Source organism: Rhinoraja longicauda, chromosome 26 (assembly GCF_053455715.1).
Source record: "Rhinoraja longicauda isolate Sanriku21f chromosome 26, sRhiLon1.1, whole genome shotgun sequence".
In the NCBI taxonomy this organism is placed as follows: Eukaryota; Metazoa; Chordata; class Chondrichthyes; order Rajiformes; family Arhynchobatidae; genus Rhinoraja; species Rhinoraja longicauda.
This window is the reverse complement of record NC_135978.1, coordinates 24,453,742-24,472,877: the sequence shown is the minus strand read 5'-3', so window position 1 is coordinate 24,472,877 and position 19,136 is coordinate 24,453,742. Positions and strand designations below refer to the sequence as shown.

Genomic DNA, 19,136 nt, shown 5'->3' with positions numbered 1-19,136 from the left:
AGTATCTCCTAGTGGAACCTGCAAGCAAGACTTGAGGAGATAAATCAGGGACTCTGCTGGATCAGCAGCTGATTAGACAAACAATACATGATTGAAACAGTGTGGAATCAGTAACAACGTTTTTTTGCTATACCTTTTTTGTTTCAGTAACTAGGATGTCAAACAGAGCATCACAATGGACCAGAGGGAGTTACCATCGTGAAGAGTGTGCAACCTGAGGGTTGGGCTGGTGTTAGGAGGGGGGAGGCTTTGGGTTCATCGCCGTCAATTAGGCCTTGAACAACCAGGAAAGGCAGGTATTGAGGTTGTTCGATACTACATGACTGATGCTACTCAGCACAGACCTGGGGAAGGAGAAGCACGGACAGAAAATATTGGAAACTCACATCAGATCAGGCAGCTGAGGCGGAAAGAGGAACAAAAATAACATGTCAGGTCGAAGACACAGGAACTGCAGTGCTGGAATCTTGAGCATTACTCAAAGTGCTGGAGGAACTCAGTGCGTCAGGCAGCATCTGTGGAATTCAATGTGTCAGGCAGCATCTGTGGAGGGAATAGACAGGTGACTTTTTTCGACCTTTAGACCTGAAACATGCCTCCACAGATGCTGCCTGATCCACTGAGTTACTCCAGCGCTTTAAATTTTGTTCCAGGTTGAAACCTCATTCTTATTTCAAGTCTCAGACCTGAAATGTTAACTCTGCTTCCTCAGATGCTGCCTGATCTGCTGAGCATATCCAGCATGTTCTGCTTTCATTTCATGTTTCCAGTGTCTGCGGGGTTTTTTTCATTTTCAATTACAGAGGGTTCTGGTGACTCGGGAAAGGTTATTGTTGTCCCAAAGGGAAATAACTGCTGTGCTACCTTAATATTTGAACCAATTAAGTAATTATGAAATTGTCACTCTGATAAAATGTGGAATGCAGCAACTAATTTACTCGCAACAAGATTCCATCAATACCAAATATATAATTAAGAAGGTCATTTCTTTTTAATGATAGATAATAAAAATAATCATGGACCTGGACAAAGGTGAGTTTAGTTTAGTTTAGAGATACAGCATGGAAATAGGTCTTTCGTCCCACCGACTCCACGCCGACCATCGATCACACTAGTTCTGTTATCCCACTTTTGCATCCACTCTCTCCACATACCGTGGCAATTTAAAGAAGCCAATTAACCTACAAAGCTGCATATCTTTGGGATGTGGGAGGAAACTGGAGCACCTGGGCAAAACGTGTAAACGCCTCAGGAAAGCAGCTAACATAATGGAGAACCTTTCCTTCCTTTTAAGGGCCTGTCCCACTTTAAGCGATTATATGGCGACTGCTGGCGACTAGGCTGTCGCCGACAGTTCGCCGGGATGTTGCGGGCATGATCGTGAAGAGTCTTCCAAGAATCGTAGTGAATCTCAGCATGTCGCTGAGAAATCATCCGGAGTGAAATTTCTCAGCGACAGCTGGCTTGTCGCCAGGTATCGTAGCTTATTGCGGGCGCTGTCGCATGCTGTCCCCAGGTTTGCTAGGTTCTCTTAGATGCATTTAGAAGCACATAATATTAAAATAAGTCGTCATTTCAAAATACCATAAAATGCTTGTGTTTAACCAATTTATTTACCGTCAGGACATTTGACAGGTAGATTGGAGGCGACAGTTTGACGGTCAGGTAAGCGTAGGAATTTTGCGATGTTTATGGCCATCAGCCATTACATTTAAAGTGGGCTCCCAACCCAGATATGCAACCCAGAAACCAAATATGCATCTCCCGTACATTTTCAAAGAATGCCCACACACTTTTCACAAAAATCCACTTAACCATTAAAAATTTTTTTTTTTTTAATACAGCTATTAGTAAACTGGAAGTAAATCCAGTTGTTACAGTGATGCTTGGTTTTTAAGTAACCCATACAAGATGTTATCATTCAAAACTCTCAAGAACTTACCGACTTGTCAGTGATTTCAGCGAAAATTAGGACGCCGAAGCCTTGACAGCGTGGGAATTTTGCGATGTTTCCGAAGACGCTGTAATCTCGACCTGACTCGGCATTGTCGTGGTCATTGTCGCCGGGTAAAAGAAAATGTTGGCAATCTGCTATGACTTTGACAGTCGCTGGCAGTCGCCTTTAAATCGCCTAAAGTGGAACAGGCCCTTCTCCCTGCTCCCGCCAGGCAGAAGATGCAAAAGCTTGATAAAAAAAAAGTGTATACCACCAGACTCAGGAACAGCTTCTTCCCTTCGATGATCAGAATTCAGAACACTCCTTTCATAAGCTAGGGTACAAACCCAATTTTTCAACCTACTTCAGTGCGGATATTGGACTTATCCTCTGGAAATGTTACACTGCAATATAGTGAAAGTATATTCTGAAATCTGTTATTTTTCTCTTCATTCTACTTGCTGTACCCAAGTTTGGCTTGAATGTACTCGTATGTAATGTTATCTGATTTGCTTAGATAGCGTACAGATAAGGGTTCTCTGTACATGTGACATTAATAAACTTAAACCTGAGTCCAGTATTTCAGTGCTCCAGTTCCTGGAGTGGGAACTGAACCCATAATGTTTTGGGTTAGGTAATGAATGATGAATTGCCTTACCAGCCCCACTCAGACTCAGGAACTAGTCTTAATCTAACCTCTGCAACACTGGACTGTATCCTTATTGAACTTGGTCAGTGGCATTGATTGTGGTATGTTCAAAGCTCCCCACAAATGGAGACCAAACTTCAAATAGAATTTAAGGGTTTTTCACCTAGAGTGTTTATTGGTTAAAGGATTAGCCAGTGTGCTGATCCATATGGAACAGATGACAGGGATTGTCCTAGATTGGTCTCTTATTCCTGTATAAATAATGGTTGTTAAGCAACATAACCCAATGGTGGAGAAACCTTCTTGATCTGGGGCTTTGCAGCTTATTTTTGCAAGGTCTCCAGGCCCTTCGGATCACCGAGTCCACGCCGACCATTGATCGTAACAAGTACGCTGGGATACATGTCCAATAAAATTTCCTTGCAGCAGCAACATAGACAACACACAAAAAGTTCTTTTTTTCATAAATTACACATAGATTCTTCAAGACAGTGAAAAGAAAGACAAGTGCAAAACACCATTGGAAAACAAGTTCATGGTAGTGCATGAGGTGGTCTGTAGTGTACCATTGCTGAGGTAGGATTAGGGTTGTGCAGGTTGGTTCAAGAACCTGATGGGATTGTAGGAAAGTAGCTGTTCCTGAACCTAATGGTAAGGGAATTTGGGCTTCTTCACCTCCTGCCTGATGGTAGCAATGAGAGGATAGTATAGCTGGTGATAATAGCTGATGATACATGCCTCATTGAGGCAGCACCTCATGTAGAGGCTGTCAATGGAGGGGAGGGCTGTGCCCATGATGGGCCGCCCGCCCCGATGTGGCAACTCCAACAGCCTGACCGTGGGAGAAGACGGCAGGGGAAGAGAAAAAGACATTCTGGCCTTCCATCACAGTGATGAGGTGACTGGAGGAGACTCACTGTGATGGATGTTTCTTTTGTTTGGTGTTGGTTTATGATTGTATGTGTTATTCCATTTTTTATTGCTTATTTTTATTGGTCTTATTGTTGAACTGCGGGTAATTTTTCATTTCACTGCACATTTATGTGTATGTGACAAATAAATTGACTATTGACTATTGACCATAAGGTTATAAGGTCATAAGGAATAGGAGTAGAATTAGGCCACTTGGCTCATCATGTCTAATCCGTCATTCAGTCATGGCTGATCTATCTCTTCCTCCTAACCCCATTCTCCTGCCTTCTCCCAATAACCTCTGACACCTGTACTAGTCAAGAATCTATCTATCTCTGCCTTAAAAATATCCATTGACTAGGCCTCCACAGCCTTCTGTGCAAAGAATTCCACAGATTCACCACCCTCTGACCAAAGACCCTAAAGATTCACCACCCTCTGACTGGTGGACCAGGCCGAGACCACCACTTTCTGCAGCCTCTTGAAATCGCTGCACCAAGCCATGTGCAACCAGTCAGGATACCTTTACTCACTGTTAATGTCATAATATAATATAATAGTCACTACTGGGGAATTCTTGTTAAAGTTGCATAAAAATGCAAACTCTTTTTAAAGATGCTATGTAAATACAAGTTCTTTTTAAATTTGCTAATTATGGGCAAGATTTTGTATCTTGCCCATAATTAGCTACTTTGAAGGTAATTTGTCATAAAAACCATAAATATATATAAATAAAAGCTTGTATTAAAGGTGCAAAGTTCATTTAAGCTTTTGTGAAATGTTTCTTGATAAAGGTGGCATTAAAGGCAAACTTCCAGTGGTCGAGACTGTTTAATTGTCATATATACAGCCAATGGGGCAGTTAAATTTTTACTTGCTGCAACTTGTTACAACTTAATAGGCTCATAAATACAATAGTACACAAATAAATGTATAATAATCTATAGTACAATAAATTAAAGTAATAGGCAACTATAATAGTGCAAAATCGAAGCCTGCAGTGCAACAAAAAACACAATCCACAGTAGATCGCAGTTGCTCAGAAGTGGTTACTGTGAGAGAGTGTTTTATTGTCAAATGTCCCAGATAGAACAATGAAACTCTTACTTGCAGCAACACAACAGAATATGTAAACATAATACCACCGCAAACAATCTAATAAACGAGAAAAAAAAGTTCAGTGTGTGTACACTGTATATACTGTTATATATAAACGCATGCACACATACATACACATAAAAAGCAAACAATAATAGTGCAATAATAACAATAATAGTCTATGTGGTTCAGAGCTTATTGGAGGTTGTAGTATTTAATAACCTGATGGCTCTTGGGAAGAAGCTGGACGTTACAGTTTTCCGATTCCTTTATCTTCTTCCGGATGGCAGTGATGAAATGAGTGCATGGCCAGGGTGGTCTGGCTTTTGAGCAGCGACTCCTGTAAATCCTGTAAATCCCTTCGATGGTGGGGAGGTCAGAACCCATGATCGATTGGGCAGTGTTCATAACATTTTGCAATCTTCTTTGCTCCTGGGCATTTGAGTTGCCAAACCATGCCGCGATACAACAGCCAATATGCTCTCTATTGTACACCTGCAGAGGTTCAAGAGAATCCTCTCTGACATACCTAATTTCCGCAATCTTCTCAAGAAATAGAGGCATTGATGGGTTTTCTTTATAATTGCATCAGTGTGCTGCATCCAGGAAAGGGTTCAGGAATTTGAAGCTTTTGATTCTCTCCACCATCTTTCCGTTGATATAGACAGGTGTTGTGGGTCCTCATCCTTCCTCTTCTAAGGTCCACAATGAGTTCCTTACTCTCACTGACATTGAGAGCCAGGTTGTTGCGCTGGCAACATTTGGTCAATCGGTCAATCTCATTTCTATACTCTGACTCATCCCCATAAGTAATTCGTCCAACAACGATGGTGTCGTTGGCGAACTGGCAGATGGAGTTTGCACTGTGTTTGGCTACACAGTCATGAGTATAGAGTGAGTAGAGCAGGGGGCTAAGCATGCGGCCTTGAGGTGCTTCTGTACTGATGGATATTGAGGAAGAAGTGTTTTTGCCAATTTGAACAGTCTGTGTGCGGTCTGTTGATGAGGAAGTCGAGGATCCAGTTGCAGAGAGTTGTGCAGAGACCCAGTTCTGTGAGCTTGGAAACCAGCCTAGAGGGGATGATGGTATTGAACGCCGAGCTGTCGTCTGTAAGCAACAACCTGATGTATGTGTTTTATTGGTCCACTGCAGAGTTCAAGAACATGACAGTTGCTGGGAAGAAGAAGTTCTTGAACCTGGTGGTTACAGTTTTCAAGCTACTGTTCCTTCTTCCTGATGTTAGGAGTGAAATGAGGGCACGGTTTTTGAAGATATTAGTTGCCTTTTTGAGGCAGCACCTCCTATAGATCCCATCGAAATTGGGGAGGTCAGTACCTGTGATGGACTGGGCAATGTCTACCACTCACTGCAGCCTCCTTCGTTCCTAGACGTTTAAGTTCCCGAACCAGGCCGTGATGCAACCAGTCTGTATGCTCTCGACAGTAAACCAGTCGAAGTTCAAGAGAGTGTTCGGTGAAATACCAAATCTCCTCAATCTAAGGAAGGAGAGGCATTGATGAGCTTAGTAAATGGTAAAATTAATGCAAGCTCTCTATAAATGTAATTGATAAATGCAAATGGTTGTTAAAGATCGTACATGAATGCAAATCCCTGTTAGAACCTGGGAATAGACAGGGTAGACAGCCAGCACCTTCTTTCCAGGGTAGAACTGTCCATCACTTGTGGGCATTGCAACAAGGTGAGATGGGGAAAGTTCAATGGAGATGTGTGGGGCATGTTTTTTTAAACAGAGCAGTGGGAGCCTGGATACAGATGAGATCCAGGGAGGGGTGGGAGGTTAATTGGGAAATGGATGGACAAAGGCAAGAGAAGAACAAGAGGCAAAAGGGTGTCAGATAGGGAGAGAAGAGGAGTGAAATGTAAAGCCAGAGGGAAGGGGACAGTGTAAGGGGGGTGGGAGGGCATGGGATAGTGGGAGAAATGGGTGAGGGGTCACAGGAAAGAGAGGAATGGGAAAGGTGGAAGGTGTTACCTAAAATTGCACAATTCAGTGTTCATACTATTCATACAGTGTTCATGAGCTACCCAAGCGGAATATGAGGGGTTGTTCCTCCAGTTTGCGTGTGGCCATAATAAATAATGCAAGTGTTTGCAGAAGACGTATGTAACCATAACCCCTTGTCCAAGGTGCTATTTTAGAGCAGCATCCTGTTAAAGTTGGAAAAATAAATAGAGACTCTTGTTAAAAGAAGCTATTTAAATATACATCTCTTTCAAGGTACAAGTTAAATATACAAATATATGCTGGCTCTCTTAAAGGGTCTACATAAAGGCAACATCTTGTTAGGGTGCTTTATGAAAGCAATCTTTTGTTAATTGTATTATATCAATGCAAGTGCTTGTTAAATAGGATTTCTAAATGTAAGTTCTTAAAGGTGTTAATTTAATATTTCTTAAAGGAACAAAATGTAAATTCTTTGTAAATGTGCAAACTAAATGTATACTCTTATCAAAGGCATTATGTAACTTCAAAGCTTTTCTGGAGAGTGAAAACCTGAGTTAATCTTATAGTTATAGAGTCCTAGAGTCATATAGTATGGAAATGGACCTTCGGCTCAAATTGCTCATGCCAACCAAGATGCCCCATCTACACTGGGGTGGCACAGTGGTGCAGCTTGTAGAGCTGCAGCCACACGGTGGCAGAGACCCGGGTTTGATCCTGGCCTCGTGTGCTATCTGTGTGGAGTTTGCACGTTCTCCCTGTGATCGCATGGGTTTCCTCCAGGTTCTCCAGTTTCCACCATCATCGCAAAGATGTGTAGGTTTTTAGGTTAATTGACCTCTGTATATTGCCCCGGTGTGCAGGGAGTAGATGAGAAAGTGGGATAGCATCGAACTAGTGTGAAGGGGTGATTAATGGTTGGCATGGACTCGGTATCCCTCAGAATACTCTCCAGTAACTTACCTCGGATGAGTACCAACAACTAGAGAGCAGTCCTGAGCTACTATCTGCCCCACTGGAGACCCTCAGTCTATTTTTAATTGGACTTTATCTTGCACTAAACATTATTCCCTTTATCATGTATCTGTACACTGTGGATGGTTTGATTGTAATAATGTATTGTCTTTCCGCTGACAATAAGCACGCAACAAAACTTTTCACTGTACCTCGGTACACCTGATAATAAACTAAACTAAACTATAAAAAGAAGACATATTTCTTGGGCTGCTGAATCGGGAGGGTGTTCCACAATATATCCTGGCTGTTGGTGTCAAAGACTTTGGTGATGCCAGAAAAGCCCAGGTCTAAAGGCTGGAGCTGCTCCCTGGCACTTTCCATGTACTTGTCATAAGTGAAGGTCATATCCACTGAGGCTCTGGATGAACAGGAGCAGTTCTTTGTCCATTCAGACACTTCTGGCAATGACTTTCCTGTGGCAGGTAGACACATAAAGTTGGAGTAACTCAGCGGGACAGGCAGCATCTCTGGAGAGATGCTGCCTCTCCCGCTGAGTTACTCCAGCTTTTTGTGTCTACCTGCCACAGGAAAGTCATTGCCAGAAGTGTCCGAATGGACAAAGGTCTTCTGTTTAAACCAACATCTGCAGTTCCTTCTGACACATTCCTGTGGTAGGTGACAGGGAAAGCCCTTGTGTAGAAACCCACCTGTCTTGAAGATGGTCGCAATTGTGACATCTCTGAGATCTTTCACAATATCGTTTTCTTCCCAAATATGGGAGATTAGGCTTGTCCCCATTGACTTAAGCTTCAAGGTTTCAGCAGGAATACCATCTACTCCCAAACCTAATTTTTTTTTGAGTTGGCACTCAACTCCTATGTCACATGTCTGGCTTGAATAGGCTGGATGAGGGATGGTCAACATCAATAATAGAGTTAGACAGAAAATGCTGGAGTAACTTGGCAGTATCTCTGGAAAACATGGGGTTTTCGGGTCGGGACCCTTCTTCAGACCCATCCTGAAACCATATTCTCCAGGGCTGCAGCCTGACCCGCTGAGTTACTCCAGCATTTTCTGTCTATCTTGGGTGTAAACTAGCACCTGCAGTTCCTTTTTTAATATCAATGGCAGAGCGTTGGTTGAGTTCTTTGTTTAAAGGGCAAAATAAATGCAGGCTGTTTTGTCAAGGTGATATACAAATGCAAGCTAATTTAAAAGGTGCTATGCAAATGGAAGCTCTTATTGATCTGATGTTTGAACTATTACTATTTTACGAAACTAAATGCATAGCCACGTTTTGCTTGGGGATGTGTGCTAAGGAACTGGAGGCTGGAAGGGCAAGTCTGCATTTGCTCTTTTGATGGAATTTCCTGCAATTATTCCTGGTGCTGGTTTCAATCCAAGTCCCCACTTTTTCACCAGCCGCTCGCCTATTGGTGGTGTTGGTGACCAGGTGACGTCTACCGCGACTCAACCTACCCTGAATATCTCCGCCGAAGCTCCGCCCCTCCTGTGAGACGTGATTGGTGCACATTCTGCGGCCGGGTCGATGAGCATTGACCAATGGAAGTGGTGTTGCTAGGATCCCTCTAGCGCCGGATTGCCGGATTAAGTTGTCAATCACCTAGCGAGCAAGCTAGGATGCGCTAGGTATAAAGTGCGGTGGCCGCAGCTCCTTGGGGTTGCAGCTGTTGCAGCTCTTCAGTCTAGTGTGAATTGTTATTTAAATTGCAAAGAAAAATATCCAAACAATCGTTTAGTCAGAGACAAATAATAGAAACAAATAGTAAAGGAGTTATAATTTCATATTTTAAGGTAAGGGTTTGCAAATGGACTGACATTTTGTTTCAAATGCAACATTTCCCATTGTGCGTTTCCTCTTTTCTATCTTATATTTTACAGACTGTTTGCGATTTATTTATTTTAATGCAAAGAAAGCTGATACTTGAATGATTGGAATGTTGCAACAAAAAAACCCAATGTGTTACAGTCCTGCGGCGTTGTTTGTTTAGAGGGATGCTGATGCAGTGGGTATCTGGGTTTGTTTTTGCTAGAAACTGGTGTGATGCAGTCGGAAATCTGTGGTTTAGGCCAGCGACAGGCTCGGCAATTTTTAATCTCGAAGCTCTGTGAATGGTTTAGGGGGTTAAAATGAAATACTGTTTGGCATATAAACCTAATTTAATAATTGGAAATATTTTTTTAAGGATGCAGATGTTGCAATACCGCTCCAGCTTCTGAAACAACATTTTGCTTGCAGAAGACCCAATTTATCCCCTCCAGTTACGATTGTTTTGAGACTCGTAAGTGTTTGGCTATAAGATCAAGCAGGGTAGATTTTAGCCCTTGCTTCACACCACCTTGGTGCTCTTTTGTTCCTGTCCCACGCTCTCGCCAGATGCAACAGTTTAAAATAAAGCGCAGGAAACGCTTCGGGGATCAGAACAAAGACTTGAAAGGGGCTCCCAGTCTACGTTTGAACTTTCAATACATTTATTTATGATTTGAAAATCAATTTTCTACTTCAGGCGGAAAAGTTATCAGAGTAGGTTAGACGTGCAGTGGAAACCCTTACCTTATTGTTTACATGGACATCAGAGCATATTGAAATGCTTCAAAGGGGTAAAGGAAACTGTATAATTTAATGTTTCTTTTGGTTGCAGGGTGGTGAATTTTCGGTTACGTTAATGTAGTTTATTGTTCGATTGGATGTTAAATATTGTTGGGGTATCCATGCCCACTGTTGCCCACGTTAAGATGTTCCCAGGTCTATTTCCTTTCCCTCTCCTCGTTGTCCCACTAAGTCCAAGATTCATTCTCATCCCAGATTAATTGTGCCCATGTTCCCCACTTTCTCCCACAACCCAGTTCTCCCGAGGGCAAGGAGGCATGGTCTTTTATTTTCTCTACATCTCTTCCTTCCCCCCCATTGTTCCGATTACTTGGAGGGCGGGGGGTTGCACCCATCTACTTTGTTGTCCCGGGTCAATATGCGCCCCAAGCCTCTGTCTTGTCCTAGCTCCAGCCCGAGTGTCCAGCCCCCTTATCCCACTTGTCCCGGGTCATTATCTCCCGTCCCTCTTTCCCTAATCCCGGCAATGACAAGGGATCGTCTTCCTGCATTTGCCCCTCTCGTTGTCCCAGTTCAAAGCTAGCGCAGGGATCGCTTCCACTCCCTCCCCCTCCCCTTTGCTTTCCCGCGCTGGACAGCTGGGCCATAGGAATGGAACGCCGAGCTGACGGTTGCACGGTGAGGGCGCGAGCACCCGGGCTAACGTTGCTCCTGGGAACCACAGAGTCGGTCTCCGGAAGTGACGCCGACCGGTGGGGGGGGGGGAGACAAGGAGAAGAGAGAGAAGAGAGAGCGGGTCACGCGCTGGATTTGTTTACCAACAGTGCGGAGGGGCGGGCGGGTGAGCTGTCGATCACCCAGCGAGGCCCCGCCCCCTCGTCAGCCAGAGCGAGAGGTGGGCGGGCGGGCGGCGGCCTGCAGGAGATGGCGCGTCCGCCGCTCACTAAGTCAGCTGAACGAATCTTCAGTCAACTCATGGAGGTCTCAACCCCCGAAACGTCCAACACTCCTCTCCAGTCCCGCCTACTGCCTGTCCCGTTGAGTTACTCCAGCATTTTGTGTGTCTATCACTATGTTGTCAAGCTGGAAAGGGGACAGAGAAGATTTATAAGGATGTTGCCATGGTTAGAGGGACTGAACCCTGTTGCCAGGGTTAGAGGGTCTGAACTTGGAGCACACAGGAGGATGAGGGGTGATCTTGTTGAAGTGGAAAAAATCATGAGAGGAATTGATTGGGTACATGCACAGTCTCTTGCCATGGTAGGTGAATCATGGACCAGCGGACATAGGTTTAAGGTGAAGGGGAAAAGATTTAATTGGAATCTGAGGGGTATCTTTTGCACACAAAGAGGGCTGGTGGGACTAATGTAGTTGTTGGCCAGTGTGGGCGAGTTGGGCCGAAGGGCCTGTTTCCACACTGTATGACACTAGGTTGATGCATGGGGACGAAGAAGATGCCTGAGGGTTGACAAGATCTGGGGGTTGAGATGTTTAGAATGAGGATTACTCATGTTAGAGGGACTTGAAAAATTCTTCACTCATTGCAGTGATTGATTGATAGGAAAGGTTCCGAGGTACATGGGCCAAATGCAGGAAAGTGGGACAAGATTGGATGGTGCATCTTGGTCAGCATGGATGGGTTAGGCTAAAAGGCTATTTCTATGCAGTATGACTCTGGTTGCAAGATACAGCATGCAAACAAGCCTACCCAGCAAGCCCAAGCCATCCACTTGAATGTGTGACCTGAAACGTCACATATTCCTTTTCTCCAGAGATGCTGCCTGACCAACTGAGTTACTCCAGCATTTTGTATCTATCTTCCATCCATCAGTTGTTCACACTAGTACAATGTTGTCCCAGTTTCGCATCCACTCTCCACACACCAAGGGAAATTTACAGAGGCCAGTTAACCAATAAACCCGCAAATCTTTTGTATGTGGAAGGAAACCCACACGGTCACAGGGAGAACGTGCAAACTTCACACAATCAGCACCCGAGGGCAGGATCGAACCCAGGCCTCTGGTACAGAGAGGCAGCAGCTGTGCCACTAAAGCCTAAATTCTTTTACCCCAGAAAGCTGGCATTAACTACAGGTAGATGGGGTGGTGAAGAAGCCTTTTTGCATGTTGGTCATCAGTCAGAGCATGAAATGTACAAGTTGTGTAAGACGATGGTGAGGCTGCACTTGGAGTAAAGTGTTCTGTTTTATCATCCTGCTATAGGAAAGACGTTATTAAGCTGGATGGAGTGCAGGGATAATTTATGAGGATGTTGCCAAGAATGCGAGTGATAAAGAAGGAAATTGGCTACTGGTTTAGATGGAGCTCTCAATGGGAAGGGGGAGCTGGTGGAGAGGGGAAAACTTAAAATTAGATCCAGGCTCTTTGAGGGGGAGCTCCTCCTTCCAAGAAATACGAAACTCCAAAACATTTGTGGATGGGAGGAATATCAAAACTGAGTTGAAAAGTTTGGATGAAAGATCAATCTGAATTGTTGACTGTCCATAAATGAGGCCTAACCTGTTCAATAGTTCCATAATGATCTGTTTTTAAACTTCAGAAATCCAAATCCTACAGTATTTTGCTTTCAAAACTGAGATTTAAAAAAACCCCATTCAGTTAGGCCATTCAGGACTTGCAGACTCATGGCAAAGTTGAGATGCAGATTACTTGTCATGTATTCGGATGGCACAAATAATTTGAGTTAAATGGACTCCTTTCGTTCCTGTGTTTAAAGTTGTAGAGTCATACAGTATGGAAAGAGGCCCTTCAATTCAACTTGCCCACGCTGACCAAGATGCTCAAACTACGCTCGTCTCACCTGCCCACATTTGTACTATCTATCTATACACTAAAACTCTCGTTTGTTTGTTTGTTTATTCCGGAAAACATGCAAAACGGTACATGATAGCGCGTCAATTTTAGGCCCACCTCACTCACCGTCATCCCTTTGGTGTGAATGGAAGAAGTTTCATTGAAATTGATGTTATATTTTTAAAGTTATTCACATTTTAAAGTTTAAATCTATCTCCTAGGGAGGGGTGGAGGGAGGATAAGGGGGGTTGATGGGGAGGGAGGGGAGAGGGGAAGGAGAGGGTGCTGCACCGATGTAGGAGAGGTTTGGGCCCAACTGGTCCACTTTGTCTAGTATCCTTCTAAACCTTTCCACACACCTGTCCAAATGCATCATTAGGTGAAATGTGGGGGTGGTGAGAGCAGGCTAGGCATTGTGAGGAAAATACCAGCATTGAGGAGTGAACGAGAATTGTTGCTTTGAACATGCACTTGAGAGAAGAATATGCAGGGCCACAGGGAAAGAATAGAGGAAGGGGACTAATTGTATTGTTGCACAGAGATGGACTATTGGATTTTCTGGCCTGCAATAATCTTGAGAATCTGAAGTGCATTAGTTATTGTACAGAACTTGTTTGAAGAGGAAAGATCTTGCATATCTGCAGCACCTTTCATAACCACAGAAATTTCCTTCCTCTGGTGTCACAATTCACTCCTCTTCTTTCCTTATCTCATTACCTTCTGTCTTTTCATCTCTGGCCTTTGTCCAACTATTTGTTAATTAACCCCCCCCCCCCCTCCCCACCTGTATCCACCTATCTGAAGAAGGGTCTCGACCCGAAGTCGGGCCTGACATCGGTGGTGGGGAAGATGCTGGAGACGATTATTAAAGATGAAATGCATTTGGATAGAAGGAACAGGATCGGTCCAAGTCGGCATGGATTTACAAAAGGGAAATCATGCTTGACAAATGAAATCATGCTTGAATTTTTTGAGGATGTAACAAAAAAATGGGCAAGGGAGGGCCAGTGGATGTAGTGTAACTGGACTTTCAGAAAGCCTTTGATAAGGTCCCACACAGGAGATTAGTAGGCAAAATTAGAGCACATGGTATTGGGGGTAGGTTATTGACATGGTTAGAAAATTGGTTGGCAGACAGGAAACAGAGTAGGGATTAACGGGTCCCTTTCGGAATGGCAGGCAGTGACTAGTGGTGTGCCGCAAGGCTCAGTGCTGGGACCGTAGCTATTTACAATGTACATTAATGATTTAGATGAAGGAATTAAAACTAACTTTAACAAATTTGCAGATGACACAAAGCTGGGTGGCAGTGTGAACTGTGAAGAGGATGCGATGAGGATGCAGGGTGACTTGGACAGGTTGGGTGAGTGGGCAGATGCAGTATAATGTGGATAAATGTGAGGTTATCCACTTTGGTGGCAAGAACAGGCAGATTATTATCTGAATGGTGTCAGGTTAGGAAAAGGGCAAGTACAACTAGACCTGGGTGTCCTTGTACACAAGTCACTGAAAGTAAGCATGCAGGTACAACAGGCAGTGAAGAAAGCTTTCTATTCTGTTTTGTAGTTTAGCACAATCCGCAGGCGTTGCCACTTTCATTTCACTGCACATCTTGTATACGTATGTGACAAATAAACTTGACTTGACTTGACTTGAGAGAGGTTGAGAAGAGGAGCAGAGGTCCTTCTGCAGTTGTACAGGGCCCTGGTGAGACCACACCTGGAGTATTGTGTGCAGTTTTGGTCTCCTAATTTGAGGAAGGACATTCTTATTGTTGAGGGAGTGCAGCATAGGTTCACGAGGTTAATTCCTGGGATGGTGGGATGATAGGATGAGGCAACTGGGCTTATATTCACTGGAATTTAGAAGCATGAGAAGGGATCTTATAGAAACATATAAAATTATTAAGGGATTGGACACGCTAAATGCAGAAAACATGTTCCTGATGTTGGAGTCCAGAACCAGGGGCCACAGTTTAAGAATAAGGGGTAGGTCATTTAGAACTGAGATGAGAAAAATCTTTTTCACCCAGAGGCTTGTGAATTTGTGGAATTCTCTGCCTCAGAAAGCAGTGGAGGCTGATTCACTGGATGCATTTAAAAGAGAGTTAGATAGAGCTCTTAGGGCTAGCGGAATTAAGGGATACGGGGAGAAGGCAAGAACGGGGTACTGATTGTGGATGATCAGCCATGATCACATTGCTGGCTCGATGGACCGAAAGGCCTACTACTGAACCTATTGTCGATGTATCTATGAAACATCACCCATTCCTTCTATCCAGAGATGCTGCCTGTCCTGTTGAGTTACTCCTGCTTTTTGTCTTTCCACCTATCACTTGCCAACCTTTGTCCTGGCACCCTCCACCTCCCTTCCAGCATTCACTTCCCACTCCCCACTCCCATCCCTCTATTACAGCCAGTCTGAAGAAGGTTCCCAGCCTCAAATGTTTCCCATCCATGATCCCCAGAGATGCTGCCTGACCTGTTGGGTACTCCAGCACTTAGTGTCATTTTTTGTAAACCAGTATCTGCAGTTCCTTGTGTCCACGAAACTTGCATGTTAAAATATATGCTTTTACAATAGTCAAATTGCACACAGCCGGGTGCCACAAATGTTTGTCACAATTTGCATTGGTTTAGAACCTCTAATGTTCTTCAAAATTGTTTTAAAGTTTGACAAGTGAGCAAACATTCATTCAAGAAGTAGGTTTTGTTTGATGGAAATTGAGGAAGTGGCTCTGAATTATACATTTTCAGCCTGCATAAAGGTTTAAGAGTGGTTTGTGGGTCTGAGTTCCAGGTCTCCATCATTCTCAGAGAGAAACTGACATCAACGCTGACGTATGGTAGATCCGTCAGGCAGCATCTCGGGAGAGAAGGAATGGGTGACATTTCGGGTCAAGACCCTTCTTCAGACTGAGTTACTCCAGCATTTTGTGTCTACCTTTGATTTAAACCAGCATCTGCAGTTTAGTTTCATTCACTAAACTATAGCCCCCAGTGATTGTCGACAGTGGAACTGCTGCTTTACAAAAATAGACACAAAATGCTGCGGTAACTCGGCAGGCAGACAGCATCCTTGGAGAACATGGATGGGAGACATTTCAGGTTGGGACCCTTCTTCAGACCCGTTGTACTAGGGAGGAGAGAGCTGTGGGAATTAAATGTAACATCTCCAAGTTTGCGGATGACATAAACCTGTGTGGCAGTGTGAACTGCGAGGAGGATGCTATGAGGCTGCAGGGTGACTTGGATAGTTTGGGTGGGTGGGCAGATGCAGTATAATGTGGATAAATGTGAGGCTATCCACTTTGGTGGCAAGAACAAGAATGCAGATTATTATCTGAATGGTGTCAGATTAGGAAAAGGGGTGGTGCAATGAGACCTGGGTGTCTTTATGCATCAGTTCTGAAAGTAAGCATGCAGGTGCAGCAGGCAATGAAGAAAGCAAATGGCATGTTGGTCTTCATAGAGAGAGGATTTGAGTATAGGAGCAAGGAGGTCCTACTTCAGTTGTACAGGGCCTGGGTGAGACCTGGAGTATTGTGTGCAGTTTTGGTGTCCTAACTTGAGGAAGGGCATTCTTGCTATTGAGGGAGTGCATTGTGTAGGTTCACCAGGTTAATTCCGGGGATGGAGGACTGACATATGATGAAAGAATGGATCGACTGGGCTTGTATTCACTGGAATTTAGAAGAATGAGTGGGGATCTTAGAGAAATGTATAAAATTCTTAAAGGGATTGGACAGGAAAGATGCAGGAAAAATGTTCCTGATGTTGGGGGAGTCCAGAACCAGGAGTCACAGTTTAAGAATAAGGGGTAGGCCATTTAGGACTGAGATGGGGAATAACGGTTTCATCCAGAGAGTTGTGAATCTGTGGAATTCTCTGCCACAGAAAGCAGTGGAGGCCAATTCATTGGATGTTTTCAAGAGAGCGTTAGACATAGCTCTTTGGGCTAATGGAATCAAGGGATATGGGGGACAAAGCAGGAACGGTGTACTGACATTGGATGATCAGCCATGATCATATTGAATGGCGGTGCTAGCTCTCAGGGTCGAATAGCCTGCTCCTGCACCTATTTTCTATGTTTCTCTGTGAGCGGAACAAAGCTTGGCAAGTGATAGGTGGATCAGGACATGGTTAAAGAGCAGGAAAGCACCAGGAATCACAAAGGAAGAACAGTGAGAGGATCTTGCAAAACTCCTGTCGGAGGGAGGAGGAGAACTTCAAAGTCGGCATACCTTGCGGAGATCTCACAATGGAGCAGTCTAAATATCGACACAATGGACATGCTGATGTACAAAAAAAAGACAATGTGCTGGAGTAACACAGTGGGTCAGGCAGCATCTCTGGAGAGCTGGAATAGGTGACATTTCTGGTCAGGACCCTTCAGTGATTGTTCTTTGCAATAACGCCAGGAGATCTTGTCCACTTCAGCAGACACTATTGTGCTTTGATAATGCCCTCTGGCAGTGCTGTACTGCCCTGTGTGGGTCAGCCTGGATTGTGGGGCTAGTTCTCTGATCATATGATCATAAGTGGTAGGAGCAGAGTTAGGCCATTCGACCCATCAGGTCTACTCTGCCATTCAATCATGGCTGATCTATCTCTCCCTCCTAACTCCATTCTCCTGCCTTCTCCCCATAAGCTCTGACCTGTACTAATCAAGAATCTATCTATCTCTGCCTTAAATATATCCACTGACCTGGCCTCCACAGCCTTCTGTGGCAAAGAGTTCCACAGATTCACCACCCTTTGACTAAAGAAATTCCTCCTCATCTCCTTCCTAAAAGAATGCCCTTTAATTCCGAGGCTATGATATCTAGCCATAGACTCTCTCACTGGTGGAAACATCTTCTCCACGTCCACTCTATCCAAGTCTTTTACTATTCTGTACGTTTCAGTGAGGTCCCACTTCATTCTTCTGAACTCCAGCGAGTACAGGCCCTGTGCTGTCAAATGCTCATCATATGTTATTAACCTACTCATCCCTGGGATCATTCTTGTAAACCTCCACTGGACCCTCTCCAGAGCCAGCACATCCTTCCTCAGATATGGTGCCCAAAATTGCTCACAATATTCCAAATGCAGCCTGACCATCGCCTTTTAGAGCCTCAGCATTACATCCCTGTTTTTGTATACCAGCCCTCTCGAAATAAATGCTAGCATTGAGTTTGATGTGGGGCTTGAACCCTCAACCAATTGTCCAGGTGGGGGTAGTCAAAACTCTTGAATACTGAATATGTGCCTGTATTTAACACGTTTTAACAGACATTTAAAATACACCTGGTCAGGTACGTGGATAGGAAGGGTTTAGAGGGATACGAGCCAAACATGGGCAGATGGGACTAATATTGATGGAGCATCTTGGTCGGCATGGGAAAGTTGGGTAGAAGGTCCTATTTCCATGCAGTATGACTGACATTCTGATGAATGAACCGTGGGTAGCGACTTTCCTTCTCTATATAACATCATTTTACTGAGAAACTATTGAATTGTGCCATAGCTAACCTGAATGTGTAGAAACCATCACAAGCTTCTTTCTTTGCTTGGAGACAGCAAGAATTGCAGCCAATCTCAGTCCAGTGTGTTTGTAGAATATAGCAACTTCAGCACAGAGGAAGCGGTTTGCCCTTTTGCTGTTACCTTTTCATTGAATTGACAATTATTCCTGTTGATATGATTTGTTGTAATGTAAGTTGGTCGGGCAAATGGTACAGTCTTGAAAATTAAGAAGAATTGGTTGGGATTACTTGGTGAGTCAGGCGGCCTCTGGAGAGAGTAATTGGGTTAACATCTCGCGTCTATATCCTTGGTACTAAGAGTATTGAAGAGCAGCCTTATGTTCTAAATGTGCCTGGAAGTCCTCTCAAATGTTTTTCCGGTATGTTGCATAAAATATCCAATTGTTACTGAAATATAGATTAATTCTCCAGGTCTGATCAGCCTCAAAATTTTAGCTTGCTCTGTTCAGTGGCCTCTGTAAAGTTTAATATTTGCAGACTGGTCTATTCTCCAGCTTCAGGTGTTGAAATTTAATTGGGGAATGGGCACCACTGTGCTGACAGAATGCTAGCTCACAGCGATGGGGACTCTTGGTTAGATCCTGACCTCGGGTGCTGCCAAAGCGGAGTTTGCATGTTTGCTCTGTAACCACATAGGTTTCCTCTTGGTGCTCCGGATTCCTCCTGCATCGCAAAGACGTGCCGGTTTGTTGGTTAATTGGCCCTGTA

At 44.0% G+C, this 19,136-nt stretch overlaps 1 protein-coding gene across 4 annotated transcripts in view; it reads left to right on the top strand.

The window, feature by feature from the left end:
* The first annotated feature begins 9,171 nt into the window (after positions 1–9,171).
* The window catches only part of ypel2a (yippee-like 2a), a 35,204-nt gene continuing 25,239 nt past the window's right edge, over positions 9,172–19,136 (top strand). For 2 of the 4 annotated variants that reach the window (XM_078422207.1, XM_078422206.1), the window contains exons 1-2: positions 9,172–9,331; positions 14,190–14,264. The gene's annotated coding sequence lies outside the window, so the exon portion shown is untranslated. The remainder of the gene's footprint in view (positions 9,332–14,189; positions 14,265–19,136) is intronic. The other 2 variants (XM_078422208.1, XM_078422205.1) reach the window with 1 other exon arrangement.